General features: G+C 36.0%; 1 pseudogene; it reads right to left on the bottom strand.

The window, feature by feature from the left end:
- Positions 1-3,219: 3,219 nt before the first annotated feature.
- Positions 3,220-15,852, bottom strand: part of LOC131649910 (monosaccharide-sensing protein 2-like) — a 31,124-nt pseudogene continuing 18,491 nt past the window's right edge.

Genomic DNA, 15,852 nt, shown 5'->3' with positions numbered 1-15,852 from the left:
TGAAAAATTTTATCAAGAAATAAGAACCCAATTTGGCTTGTCTATCCGTACCTTAAGAAGTGACAATGCGCGTGAATATTTATCCCAATAATTTCAAATTTTTATGTCATTCAATGGTATTCTTCACCAAACATCTTATCCTCATACACCCCAACAAAACGGGGTAGCCGAACGTAAAAATCGGCATCTCGTAGAAACCACTCGTACCCTACTTCTCCATGGTAATGTTCCTCTCCGGTTTTGGGGGGATGTGGTGCTCACGGCATGTTACCTCATTAATCGCATGCCTTCATCTATCCTTAATAATAAAATCCCTCACTCAATCCTATTTCCAAACTCTCCTTTTCACTTAACTCCTCCTCGAGTTTTCGGGTCTACGTGTTTTGTACACATCTCTCCCCTGGTCTTGATAAACTATCAGCTCGATTACTAAAGTGTATCTTTCTTGGTTATCATCGATCCCAAAAGGGTTATCGTTTCTACTCACATACTCTACAACAATACCTCGTATCAGCCGATGTTACCTTTTTCAAGTCTGTTCCATACTTCGAGTCTAGCCAAGTAACTCCGGAACCCTTTCAGGAAAGTACTCCTCCACCTCTTTCGGATGTCCCATTTCCCATTATCCCCCATCGTTTTAGCCTTATGGTTGACCCTCCCACTACTCGCCCACTTCAAACATATCAGCATCGCCAACCCACTTCTGTCGTACCTATTCCTGAGGCAGTACATGTCCCTGAGGTCATTGCAGACCCTCCCCCGACGCCTCCGCCATCACCAGATCCGATCCTGCAACCAGAGTCCGATTTTCCGATTGCTCTTCAAAAAGGTATACGTCAAACACGAAATCCTTCTCCACATTATATTGATTTATGTTATCATTGTCTTTCCCCTTTGCAGTATACTTGTTTGTCTTCTTTGTCTTCTGTTTCTATTCCTAACACTCCAGGTGAAGCATTATCTCACCCTGAGTGGAGGCAAGTAATGATTGGCGAAATGTGTGCTCTTCAAAGCAGTGGTACTTGGGAATTGGTTCCTCTACCCCCTGGAAAATCTTTAGTAGGTTGTCGTTGGCTTTATACAGTGAAGGTTGGTCCAGATGGTAAGATCGATCATTTTAAAGCTCGTTTGGTAGCCAAAGGATACACTCAGATTTTTGGGTTGGACTATAGTGATACCTTCTCGCCTGTAGCCAAGATGGCATCTGTTAGACTTCTTCTATCCATTGCAACCATTGGACATTGGCCTCTTCATCAACTTGACATCAAAAATGCCTTTTTACATGGTGATCTTGAAGAGGAAGTATATATGAAGCAACCACCTGGGTTTGTTGCTCAGGGGGAGTCCTCACATATGGTTTGTAGGCTACAAAGGTCTCTTTATGGTCTTAAGCAATCTCCGAGAGCTTGGTTTGGCAGATTCAGCACTGTAGTACAACAGTTTAGTATGGTCCATAGTGAAGCTGACCATTCTGTGTTTTATCGTCACTCTGCCCAAGGGTGTATCTATCTTACTGTATATGTGGATGATATTGTGAGAACTGGTAGTGATCAGCAGGGAATACTCCAGTTGAAACAACATCTCTCGAATCAATTTCAGACAAAAGATCTTGGCAAACTCCGCTACTTCTTGGGAATTGAGGTGGCCCACTCTAACGATGGCTTGGTGATTTCCCAGCGGAAATATGCTATGGATATTTTGCAAGAAACAGGATTGTCGAACGCTAAACCAGCTGATACTCCTATGGATCCAAGTGTCAAACTGCTACCAAATCAGGGGGAGCCTCTATCTGATTCAGGAAGTAGGAGATTGGTTGGAAAGCTGAGTTATCTCACAGTCGCTCGTCCGGACATCTCTTTTGCAGTTAGTGTGGTAAGTCAATTCTTAAATTCTCCTTGCCAAGAACACATGGATGTTGTTGTTCGGATTCTGAGATACATCAAGTGTGCTCCAGGAAAAGGTCTCGTGTATGAAGATAAAAGACATACCCAGATAGTTGGATACTCTGATGCTGATTGGGCAGGGTCACCCATTGATAGACGACCCACCTCTAGATATTGTGTACTTGTTGGAGGAAACCTTATATCCTAGAAAAGTAAGAAACAAAATGTTGTTGCAAAATCAAGTGCCGAGGCAGAGTATAAGGCCATGGCAATGGCAACATGTGAACTCATTTGGTTAAAACAGTTGCTCAAAGAACTTCAAATTGAAGAAGCAAGACCAATGACACTTGTTTGTGATAATCAAGATGCATTGCATATTGCTTCAAATCCAGTCTTTCATGAAAGGACCAAACATATTGAGATAGATTGTCACTTTGTCAGATAGAAGATTGAATCAGGAGAAATTGTTACAAACTTTGTCAACTCCAATGATCAATTAGCAGATGTGTTTACAAAATCCTTGCGAATTCCCAGAACTAATTATATATGTGGCAAGCTTGGTGCATTTGACTTATATGCTCAAGCTTGAGGGGGAGTGTTGATATTTGTAAATATATAGTGTTAAGAATATTTGTATATAGAATAGTACCACATCGACTATATCATGTAATTAGATGTAATCTCTATATACATAATAAAGTCTCTGTAGTGCTTTACAAAACACACGGTTTATTCAAATGCCTCTTAGTCTTTCGTATCTTAACAGTAAGTATAAATGATTAATTTTGAATGGACCTAATTAAGTATTTAACATCATTAACAAACAATGGCTACAACTTCTGAATGTTTCGGCCTTTGAATGCAACTTCTGAAAGCTTCAGCTTTTGAGAGTTTATACAGTTTCAACATGTTTGAGTTCATGTAACTATAGTGTATGATCCAATAAGTGTGTTATAATCTGAGTTTTTTGATGTTTTCAGATTATAGAGTGTGTTATAACCTGGTTGGACACTAGTCTAACTAACTTTGAGTTAGTTACGAGTTACTTGCGTGTGATTACTTGCTATATAAGTAATCTCTCTTTGTATCTCAATAATGTAGCTTGTACCAATTATTCAAATCAATTCAATCAATTGTACTGTTTTAATTTGAGCATGTAAAAATAATAAGTTACTAGAAAACATTGACTTCAATTAAAACCTGAAAAAATTACATTAAGTTTCAACCAAAATCCTCTCAATTTTGCTCCCGGCTTAATTAAAATTTATCAATGGCTAATGCTGCTACTTTATTTTTGATGATGATCAGCATCATATTCATATCACTAAGACATTAATTAATCTTTCATTCCAAATTCTGTAGGATCAGTACCAGGCTTTGCACCCATTGCAAAAAACTCAATAATAACCTCCAAAGGCATGCCCTTTGTTTCAGGAACTTTCAAGTAAACAAATATCCATGAAATGATGCAGCAACTAACAAATAAAGCGAATACCCTAATGAGACCGAGAAGTTGGAGCAAATAAGGGAACACCAATGTGACAGCCAAAGTGCAGGCCCAATATGTAAGAGAAGTAAGTGAGATACAGATTCCGCGAACACTAGTCGGGAAAATTTCTGAACATATGATGCTGGGAATAATACCAAGGCCCATGCAGAAGACACTTTCATAGACCACAAAACTGATAGCTGAAATTGATGCATTTAGGACTGGACTCGGTTGAAAAAACTGTTTCATAACTAGTACTAGGAGACATACTATCAAAATCAGTATTGTGTACAGCAGGATTGACCTGTCATGAAAAAATAAACAATGTTACTTTCATAAACTCTCAAGGGGAGAACATATATATTATATGAAAACATTTTGACTTCATTTTTTCTTCCATTATAGAAATAGTCTATACTTTAACACTTATACGATAGGTGTTTATATTGTAAATGCTTAATTGAGTTGTATATCCAAACAACACGTAACTGTAATGTTGTAATACAGATAAGGTGAGCTTAACAACTGAAATAAAAACAAGATAAACTTGTACTTAGGACAGCGCTGACTTGAAAAAACAGTCTTATTACTAGTACTAGGAGACATACTATAAAAATTGATATTGTGTACAGCATGATTGACCTGTCATGAGAAAATAAACAATGTTATTTGTCATGAATATTGGTATTGTGTACAACATGTTCGACATGTCTAGAACTGGTGTTTTCAACTTACTTTCATAAAAGGGGAGAAATTTTACCTTCATGAAAACAGTTTGACTTTATTTTTTCTTCTGCTATAGAAATAGTTTATACTTTAACACTTATATGATGGGTGTTTATATTGTAAGTGCGTAATCGAGTTGTATATCCAAACAACACCTAACTGTAATGTTGTAATACAGTAAGGCTAGCTTAAACAACTGAAATGTAAACAAGATAAACATGTAATTAATACTGAGACATAGTATTAAACATACCTTCTTCCAGCAACATCCATGAGCCTTACGGAAATAGCTATACAAGGAAGCATGAAAAATGAAGTAATGATATTTACAAGAAAAGAAGCAGATATTGAACTTATGCCAAAATTTGATAGAAGAGCTCCTACTCATGCCTGCTCAAGAATCTGAGGAGCATAGTGTAACACCCTTCTAATTTCCCCGCATAAATTATAAAGCAATCAGAGTTTAACATGAATAAAAGGGCGTCACAATTCATTTAAAATAAAATTCTACATTCATGGTCATTCTCTACTGAGAAACAACATTTGATTGGAATAAAATTCATGTTTATCACAGCGGAAATTAAACAAACTTTGGATAATTCTTAAAACCACATAAAATACTATTCATAAGGTCACATGCCTTAGTTTCAAAAGAAATAATTATCCAAACAATCAAAATGAAATAATAGAGTATAATCAACTCTCAATCAAGCGTTCCCCAGTGTTACAAGTCTTAGAGCATGACACCGACACCTATTTATTAAAACTAAAGACATGACTTTACAAGCCATCTTCACCGATCTCTTAAGCCGCTACTTCAATTTGAAATCATCAACGTAAGGGTGAGACTACATCATAAATTAAATAGCATTATAAATCGCCAGATATAGAATTCATAAGCAATTATCCACCCTACTTAGCATATTCAGATTTATCAATTCATACCAATCACAATCACTAACCAACACACAATATTATAACATTGGAACACTTCCATTCATGTTATAACGATTCATACACCTAATGCAATGCAACTATATGCATGTGGTACCAAACATGGGACAACCCATCTCACCGATCCACCATCGTCAAGGATACGGCGACAGCCACTCACTAATTCCACACAATGGGAATTAGCAACCACTGATCCACCATCGTCAATGATCAGCCACATAATGATTATGAAATGCATGCATCAACCATAACATGCTCATCGTCAACATTAATCAACTAGATGTCATAATCATCAACCAACACAACAATCAATAGCCACACCCAGTTTATGCTATCCTCAACCATAACAAACGCATATTTTACATCGACAATATATGTATATCAATCACCAGTTACAACCACGACATCATAACAGATAAAACATTCATCAAAACACATGATAACCATATTTACCACGAGCAACATCCATTTGCATAACAAGCAGAAGCAATCACATTATAACAACACACATCATTGCACATATTCAATTATGCAAAAAACAAATTGATCGGTCACCCTTTCTACCTAATTTCCGTCATGTATTGGGTCTAAATCTGTCGATTCGGTAACACTTTGATCAGAGTTTTATTGTTTTTGTTTAAGTATCTCATGTTTGATTGCTTTTATGTTTACTTTGCATTATGTTTTAATTTAAGTTATTTAGATTCTTTTGATGCCATTTGGTTGGTTTGGTACATGTTTCAATTTTGGTTGAAGAGTCTAAAGTGTCAATGTGTTATACCCCAAAATTTGCCTGCATCTTTTTTCAGAAAAAAGGCAACAGACTTCTGTATAAAAATTGGGAGTTTCATATAATCTTGGATTTTATTTCATAAATATCCTGATTTTATGAATACTCAGTTTTTAGAATTTTTCTTATACGGTATTTTGGTTCGCAGTTGAATTTATTCTTACACAAACGCCAAGTACTGTTTATCACTTCACACACGCTGTTTATTTGAGATTTATTTGCAGATAAATAGCACTGACGCAATTGGTACAGAATTAAATCTTTTTGCAGGCGCAAAGTCCGGGGATTCAGACTATACTGGTAACAAGTAAATTATTATTAGTTTTTTTTTTGTTTCCCACTAATTTTTGTACTATATTCTATTATTTTCAAAATCTTTTCCTTTCTTTTCAAATCTCTTTCTTTCAAAATCAAATCCTAACTTTATTCTACACATCTCTCTTTTTCAAACCCTACCATACACTTTCTTTCAAATCCTACTACCACTCAAATTTTCCTTTTTGTACGGAATCACTTCATTCCCCAACGTCTGTATCCTTCTTTTCACTCTATAAATACCTCTCATTTTTTCCATAAATTCTCACATCAAATTTCAACTCATCCCTCAAATTTCTACCTCTTATTTATTTTCTCTTCTTCCCCGGCAAAAATGGCAAAGTGGGTGGATACACTGTTTCTTATAGTCATCACTGTTTCAACGGTGATCATGTCTTTCTTCTGTCTGCATAGTCCTGAGAAATGCGGACCTGCGATGTTTACACTTCCTATTATCTATATGCTGTTGTTTATAGCATGGATTTTTAATCGTCATTTTTAAAGTTTGTTGTATCTTTTGTTTTCAAATAATGTACCGTTTATTTGTCGTACTGTTTATTATATTATGTAATATTTGTACTGTCAGTATTAAATGTCGTACTATCTGTCGTACTGTAGTTTAATTATCCAGATAATATTTTGTGTGTTTTCTGCCAGTTAAATATTTATTTCACTGTGCATTAAATATTTTTCAAGGTTATTATCGGTAATTTCGTTCGTGTACGGTATATTTTATTTATTTATTATGTTTGTGTTTTTCTAAGAACTCATGTAAATAAATTTTCACCATTAACACAACAAAAAACAAAAAAGAAAAAATTAACTTTAACTGTTGAATTTTCACTTTAACTGCTACGTTAATGCCTGAACAGTCAGTTGACAGTCAAACCCGCTGACAGTGCAATTCTCCGTGTTTTGTACCATCAATCAAATCAATCTTTTTGCATTTCAAAGTTCCAAGATTTTTGTTCTAGAAGTCTTCTGAACATCACATGATCAACAGAAACTCAGCACTGCACAAAAATCAGGTACGCTCAACTGTCTCCTACACGAACAGTCCTTAACTAGGGTTTTTGTTTTTTTCAGGAGAACAAGTTTTTTGAGACCTCAAATGGATTTCATGGACCTCCATATATCTCAAAGTACCACCATACAAATTTTCAAACTTCAATTCGCTCAGACACACAGTCAGCAGCTCAAACAGTCAACAGACGACCAGTTTGACCGAAAAGTCAACAGACAGTCAAAAATGAAATTTTTTGTCAACATCCATATTTTGTCAAAATATTCATCATTTGATCATTGGTTGATCATAATTCATCAAGGAAAGATAAAAAATCAACAAAACCCTAAGTTTCAAAATTAGGGTTTTTTCCTAAAAAGTCAACTGAACTTTGACTGACCATAACTCTCTCATCGTTCATTCAAAAAATTCCAACCAAAGCTTGTTTTGAAGGAAATTCAATTATATTTCAAATTCAATTGGTCCCATGGTCATTGGATTCACCATTTGAAAAATATGAGCTCAGACATTACATGTCATTTTCAAAGTCAACAAAAAGTGGTTTTTTGTCAAAGGCCATAACATCAAGATAACTTCTCCAAATGAAAAAAAGTTTCCAAAGTGGATTGTAGAGGACATCTTGAGGTTTCTAAAAAGTACAAGAACTCCTTCATATGATAAAAATTGAGGGATTTATGCCTTGTTGAAGTTGGCTATTTTTTGGGAAAATGCATGAAACCAACATTGATCAAAAGTGTTTTTTTTCCAAAAGGGGCCAAGTTTACATGATCCAAACATGTTCCCAACAATGCTAAGGGCCTCCCACGACCAACCTAAGGCCTATAACATTTTATTTCTTTTTTGGTTTAATTTTATTTCATTTAAAATTAAATTGAAAAAGAAATGGTGAAGGATAATGTTATGTAGCTTTGTTCTTAAGCATGAGTCACCAAGAATCATTCAAAGCTTTGCAGCATGAAAGGGTACAGCAGGCCTAGGGCAAGAGGGTGAAGAAAAATCAAGCCATGGTTGCTTGAATTCAAATCTTTATATATTATAAAATTCAAAGATTCAAAGAAACATTAATGCTTGGTAGCTTAGTTTTTAAGTACTTCTATGGTCTATAAATGAAGTAGAACACTTCATTAATCAAAGAGACACAAGTTCAGAACAAAATCTATGCTTGTAACACACTTGAAATTTTGTAAGAAATTTAAAATTCGAATTTTAAGTTTCAGTTAGTTTCAATCCAAACTAAACACTCAAACACGATCCTTGAACATCACTGAATCTATCCATATCAATTGCAAGCCTTGAAACACTCAGAATCATCTACTAGAGCTCACGGTTTGTTCAAACCAAAACTAACACGAATTCAACCATACATGCATGTTTAACAAGATGTAGACATATATTTGAGTTTGGTTTATTGTTCTGATCATTTCTGGAAGTTTAATTGAGGTTTGGATGCTTGTACACGAAATTGCCAATTTAGGGTTCTTGAACTCAAATTTAGGGTTTCTCGAATTAAGCAAAATTACATGTTCAAAGTGGTACCATTGAACTCGTATGAACCAGACGAATTGAACCATGGCCTCGCGCCAAATTTCTTTCACGTTTTGCTTGTATTCGTGTTGCACAGGTGTTGTAGGTTAGAGTTTTTACAGCCCTCTGCAAATAAGAGGTGTAAAAAGTGCTTCCTGAGGAAGAAGATGATGCGTGGCTCCTTCCCATTGGTTGGAGGGCGCGCGGTTTTTTAAATAACTTTTGATTCAGTGCTTTGCAGGTTCTGTACACATCATGCTCCTCAAAATCTGAACCATCAGATCATGCCAGTTATCCATCCAATGCATATGATGCGCTAGTCCATACTATAGACTTACTAGCCAACCACACCTGATCAAATGTTTTTATTTTTCATTTTATTTAATTTTCTTTGCAAAATTATTTTAAAATAGTTTTAAAAATCCAAAAAATACACAAAAAATATTTTTAGGTTTATAAAATAATATATTATTTTTTGATATAAAAATATTTTATTTTCCTTTATAACTAAAATATTTTGTTTAATTAATTAGTATATATTTATATATTTACTTTTTAATTATTTCAACCAATCAAAAAATCAAAAAAAATATTTTCTTTTTATTAAATTAAGTTTATATATATTATAAGCTAATTTTGTACATATTTGAAATATTTTTCTCTTTAAGTTTTAATTATTTGTATAATTATTTGTATAATTATATGTTAATTTAACTTATTAATTTTCAAAAACAACTTCAAAAAATCAAAAAAATTAGTTTTATTTTAAAATTAATTAACAAGCAATATGAACATATTTTAGACTTAATTTTTTATGTTTAAATTTTATTTCTAATGCATAGCATTTTAATTAAATTAATTATGCATTAATTCTAATTAAAATCAATCATACAAAAATCCAAAAATATTTCTTTTATCTTATTGCAATTTAAATTCCTTGATAAAGTGTATAGGTTGTCAAATTCATGTAAATAGCGTAGTTTACATTTCCCGCACAATCGATGTAATAGCGTAGATTTACTTTCCGCATTTTACATTTCCGCATTTTAATTCCAGTACATATAAAACTGCGTGTATGTCAAAGATAAAAACCGAAGCGTTAGATCACTAACTTCAAAGATAAAAATATCTGAATCAAAACACAATCACACTTGCACCTCTTAGGGTAATCCCTCTGTTACTCTTTTCAAAATCAAACTATATTGTTTCAAATGCAAAATCGAACTTTTGTTTACATCTGGTAAAAGGAGAATTTTCTAAAGGAAATGGGAAAAGACCTTATAAACTTAGGGTAGACCTCCTAATTGCTTGCTCAAATCAAAACAAATAAATGTCTCATATACCATTGTTTTTCAAAATAAAAAAGACAATACTTGGTATATATCCAAACAAGGATCATTACGAAGTTAACGTTCTTTTTTCAAAACATCCTTCGAAAGGTAAAACACTTTGTATACATCCGCACAAGGATCATTATAAAGTCAATTTACAAAATGAATTTTAAGACCATATACAAGCATTTCAAGGCAAGACAAATGATTCAAAACAAGTGAGCTAAGCAATTAAGAGCCCATGGATAACCATGGATACAAAGGGTGCTAACACCTTCCCTTTGTATAACCTACCCCCTTACCCAAAATCTCTTAAAGGTCTTTTTCTGTTTCTTTTATAAACCTTTCCTTAATTGGATAAAATAAAAGTCGGTGGCGACTCTCTGATTTTCAAAACTCAAAAACAAAAGAAGAGTCAGTTCGTATCTCTCACACGAGAGGTAGTAAAAAACCGAGCGCACGACAGAACTGGCGACTCTGCTGGGGAATTCAAAAAAAACAAAATGTTTTCAAAAGGGGTTACCTTAGAGTGTAGATCACTTCGATGTTTTCAATTGCTTGTCTTGATTGATCTATTTTTCAAAGGTTTGTTTGGGTATTTGCTTGTGTGAAAGATTCTAACCCGAATCTCGAGATACCTTAAGTATGTGACAATAGACCAAGGAAACTGTACGGCATGTACCGATACGGTTGATCTGGTGGTCACCGTTAGTGCGACACTTTGGTTTATACTGATATCCCTTGAAAACGATCAAGGAGTATGTTAGGCTTCCGAAATGTAATTAAACACTAATTTGTCTTAGAACCTTTAGTTGAACTTGACTTGTGGCCTATTAAGTGACTAGCTTTGAAATTGATCGAAGTTAGTTATCCTCGAGGAATGTTTTGATCGGCCGTCCGAGCGCCGTATTGAGATATTGTCTCCAAGGATCATAGAACCCGAATACTATCCTAGGACAGGTTTTAACCAACTCAACTTCAGTAGGGGAGGGTATCACCTATCAACCTCATGCAAGCCTTTAAACCTAAGGCTATTTGTTTGATTTGTTTGTGTGTGCCACATGTTTGACATCATGACATCATAAGCATCATAAACATATCATTTTCTCACTAATCATTTCAAGGATTGAAGAGTTTACCTTTGTTCTGTTTTTACAGGTAATGGCTCCCGTTACCAGAGATTATATCCGAATCAACATCTTGAGAGTACCATCTGAACTTAAGGATTTAATATCAGAATTTCCCAGAAATGCTCAATTCACTGAAAAGCACGGTCACCTACTCCATTTGGTTACCTCAAAATTTGAAGAAGACATGATACGGGTCCTTTTCCAGTTTTTTGATCCCGAACATCATTGTTTTACATTTCCTGACTACCAGTTGGTACCCACTTTGGAAGAGTTCTCTGAACTGATTGGGTTACCTGTTCGAGATCAATTACCTTTCACTGGTTTAGAAAAGATTCCAAAACCTGAAATCATTGCTGCTGCCTTACATTTGCGAAAGTCAGAAATCGAGTCCAATTGGGAAACAAAGAGTTGAGTCCAGGGTTTGCTTGCTAAGTTCTTAATGGAAAAGGCTCGATTACTACTAAAAAACAGAAGTTACCTAGCTTTTGAGGAAGTTGTGGCTCTTTTGATCTATGGGTTGGTTTTATTCCCTAATCCCGACCAGTTCATAAGTGTACACATTATCAACATTTTCCTAACCCACAACCCGGTACCTACCTTGCTGGGAGACATACTACATTCTTTACACACTCGTACCATGAAGAAACGAGGAACTCTTATGTGCTGTGTACCACTACTGGCTAGATGGTTTACATTACACCTTCCCCGATCAGTGTTGAGAAACGAACAAAGGATGCAATGGTCTTGCAGGATTATGTCTTTGACTCATTCAGATATCCGGTGGAACAACTTCTTTCAAAGAGACATTACTATCATTGACCATTGTGGAGAGTAGCCTAATGTGCCACTCCTTGGCATCAAGGGAGGCATCACTTATAACCCCTCTTTAGCTTTGCGCCAATTCGGATATGCACGAAGAAACGGTCCTCACGACATGATTATCCGTGGCATTGTGTTCGACTACGAAGATGATTCCCAAAGATATCGACGAAGGTTTATACATGCTTGGGGCAGTGTCTACAAAGTAGAAAGCAAAACTTTAGGACAATGGAACTCTATTCCCATGGAGCCTTACCTCAAATGGGTGCGGGCTCGTGCTCAGAAACTCATTATGCCATATCCCGCTATTCTACCTGTGACTATTGAGCCAGAAGTCGAAGGGAGTGAACCTCGAGTTATTCTACATCCGGACATGCCAACTGACCTGGAAGAGCTACAGAAATCTTGGGTTCAACTAAGAGAAGAAAAAGACACCTTCAAAGCACACTGTCAAGACTATGAGAGGAAAGTGTTGGAGCTCACCAGACAACTCCAGGAAGAACAGCAGATTAACACATTCCTGGGTGCAAAGAGAAAGCATCCATGGGAGGCTTGAGGAATCCTTTATTTTCTTTATTTTTATTTTGTAAGCCCAAAAAGAGGCAAAGAAAAGAAAAAAAGAAAAGAAAAAAAGAAAAGAAAAAAAGAAATAAATTGTTTGACTAATAAATGTTTGTTTCTCTTTTGTTTTAACAAATCTAAATTCTAAGATCCTTGAAAACATTGCATATGCATTTCATTCATAAACATTGCATAACAGGTTCACATGATGGGTTTCTCATCTCCTCGCTGTTTATTTCAATTAGAAGAGATGGATTCCGAAACAAGCGTCAAGAATCTCGAAGCACAGAACGCCCAAGTTCAGGTAGCAATTCTGGAGCTAGCAAAGGGGCAACAAAAACTGAAAGCCCTGATAATCAAGAAGAAAAAGAAGCCCAAAGGATCTGTAGGCTTAAGTCACCTTGCAAGGAAGGTCAAAATCCCAGTCAAGAGGTCCAAAAAGGTGCCGATTCCTGAAATAGTCGGTGAAGGTGATCGAGAAGACAATCACAGCAACCAGGGTTCTGCCAAACCCTCTCTCTCTTCTAACGAAGAAGATTATCATTCCGAAGACGAACAGGGTGATGACAAATACCAGCAGTTGGAAGAACGCATGAAAGCTATGGAGATACAAAAAATACCTGGTTTAGACTTCAATGACCTTGGGCTAGTCTCAGATATTGTTATCCCTCCAAAATTCAAAGTTCCTGTCTTTGCAAAGTATGATGGAGTTTCTTGCCCAAAACTACATCTGAGGTCCTATGTGAGGAAGATACTACCTCATACAGCAGATAAAAAATTATGGATTCATTTCTTCCAGGAAAGTCTGTCGGGTACACAACTTGAGTGGTACTACCAACTGGAAAGTACAAAAGTTCACACCTGGGAAGATTTGGTTGCTGCTTTCTACAAACAGTATCAATACAATGCTGACCTTGCACCAACCCGTACTCAACTGCGGGGCATGTCTATGGCACCAAAAGAAAGTTTCAAAGGGTATGCACAAAAGTGGAGAGATCTGGCTGGAAGGGTTGAACTACCCTTATCTGATCGCGAGCTGGTCGACATGTTCATGGGCACTGAAATTCTGGTTTGACAGAACCCATATGTCATATACGATGCCATGACATCTGGTCTGTTATAAACGCAGCAATGGTAGGATAGGATGATCTTTAATTTTGGTTCAACACCTGTATGCTAAACTATCATAATAATACTAGAACCATTTATGCATAATGATAACTCAGTTATCACAACCAGATTTTGATCTGAGGTGGTTCTGTAAAAGAACAAGCTTTGGAAGTATTCCCTGATGTCATATTGGATGTTACGACATCTTATACCAGATTAATAAACCAGTGCAGAAAATAAAGAACAGCATACAAACAGTAACGAACACACAGAATTGTTCACCCAGTTCGGTCTAACCAACCTACTCTGGGGGCATACCAAGCCAGGGATGAAGTCCACTATTAGCAGTATCAATTCAGAGCTAAACTCCCAGTTTACAACTCCTCACTTAATCACTACCCAATGACCCTTCTACCTAGGTTCTCCCTAGATATGGAATATCTCCATTCCACTCCCAATCATAGCAATGATGTCTAGCAGTCAACAACTCAGCCACTGCATCGACGGCTTAATCACCAACAATTTAAATATACATAATGGAGTAGTTCCAAGAACACAATCTTCACTCATTGCTTCACAGATTCTGAGTGAATATAATAAACCTCTTACCTACAGGCTTCGAGGCACAAATCAGTGACCATCCCACAACCTGGGTGGTTCACTTACACGGCTAACCCTAAAAACTACATATTGTCAATACTCGGCTAGCTTCATAAACTAGGTTACAAAGTTTCCTATTTATAACCTATTCCCAACTGGACTTGGGCTTACAATCACAACATTATTTGCTGTTACAAATCACAGAAAACTTTCTGCTAAAAACAAGGTCTTCAATCATAAGTTTCCTAATTTATCTTCATAATTAGAAACTGCATAATTCTCGAATATTCTAATCTTGATTCTCTTGACCTTTAAACCTGCGCCACATAGGATTGCATAATATTCCATAGAATATTCTGCATCTTTTGAGTACTTACTGAATCTTTATATTCCAGCTCAGCAGGCGCGTGACAGCTAAATATAACAGTAACTGCTGTCAAATACTGATGTCACAGAGCATGTCGTGACATTCCATAGAACATCTTGATGTTGTACCTGTTCTGCATAAATCACAGCAAACAGTATTCTTCACTTCAATTCTCTGCTTCTCACATATCAGGGTGCCAAAAAGACAGCCCATGATTTGTTCTATTACTGATGTACAATCAGCACAATCTTTAGTTTCCCAAAATAAAGACCGAGATAAATAAGGAAACATAATAGAAATAGAATAGAAAATGTAGCAGCTACTGCTGTCAAACACTGATGTCATGACGTCGAGCATGACATCCAACTCACAGCATGTATTAGCTTACACAACCAGAACCTGCATAACCTTTAACACTACACACCACATGTCATGACCTTAGTCAAGACAACAGAATACACATGAATGTTTTACCACAAAATGCAGCCAATCAAAACATCTACAATCTCCCCCTTTGGCAAATTTTTGGCTAAAACATTCTGTCACCACATTAGAGAAACATAGTAAAAAAACAACCAGCAAACTACCAGTTATGCAAAGCACATCAAAACATCAGTCGTGCTGAACAAGTTCCACAAGCTACACTATCACATAACATGAACAGAACCAACTTGTTCAATATGATCTGGGGTGACACTCTCTTCTCCCCCTGTTTGGCCATAAATGTTGCTAAAGCAACGGACATCTCCCCCTTAAAAGTTACTCTTCATGACATGACCACCTTGAGACTGTATATTGCAACTGTGAAGAGCCTTCCAACACTTGTTGACATGCAGCCACTAGACGAGTTCAAGATTTGTGGATACCAGACGCACATGATTAGATTCAACCATTCCCAGAAAAGCTGACTGTAATGATACATCTTGTTAAATAAACCTTTTCATAAGAAACTTCCTCTAACTAAGTTGAAAAAGCTCCTGCTGACTTGGACCACCTTCATTATGATGATAGAGTATAACAGACCAAGATAGTTTTCTAGAATTATATCTTGAACTAAGAAGACACTCCCCCTATCTGAGATAATTTGTGCTTCATACAGGAAAACTTGTAATGATGAATGGAAAATATAAGACGCATCTTCATATCTTCAAGAGCGCACCCTCTGCCCAACTAACTAGCTGACACACTTCACTATTACAAAGTAACTCCTTTACAAAATATACTCACAT

Source organism: Vicia villosa, linkage group LG2 (assembly GCF_029867415.1).
Source record: "Vicia villosa cultivar HV-30 ecotype Madison, WI linkage group LG2, Vvil1.0, whole genome shotgun sequence".
Lineage (NCBI taxonomy): Eukaryota > Viridiplantae > Streptophyta > Magnoliopsida > Fabales > Fabaceae > Vicia > Vicia villosa.
The sequence above is the reverse complement of the archived record's forward strand: the minus strand, read 5'-3'. Positions and strand labels throughout refer to the sequence as shown.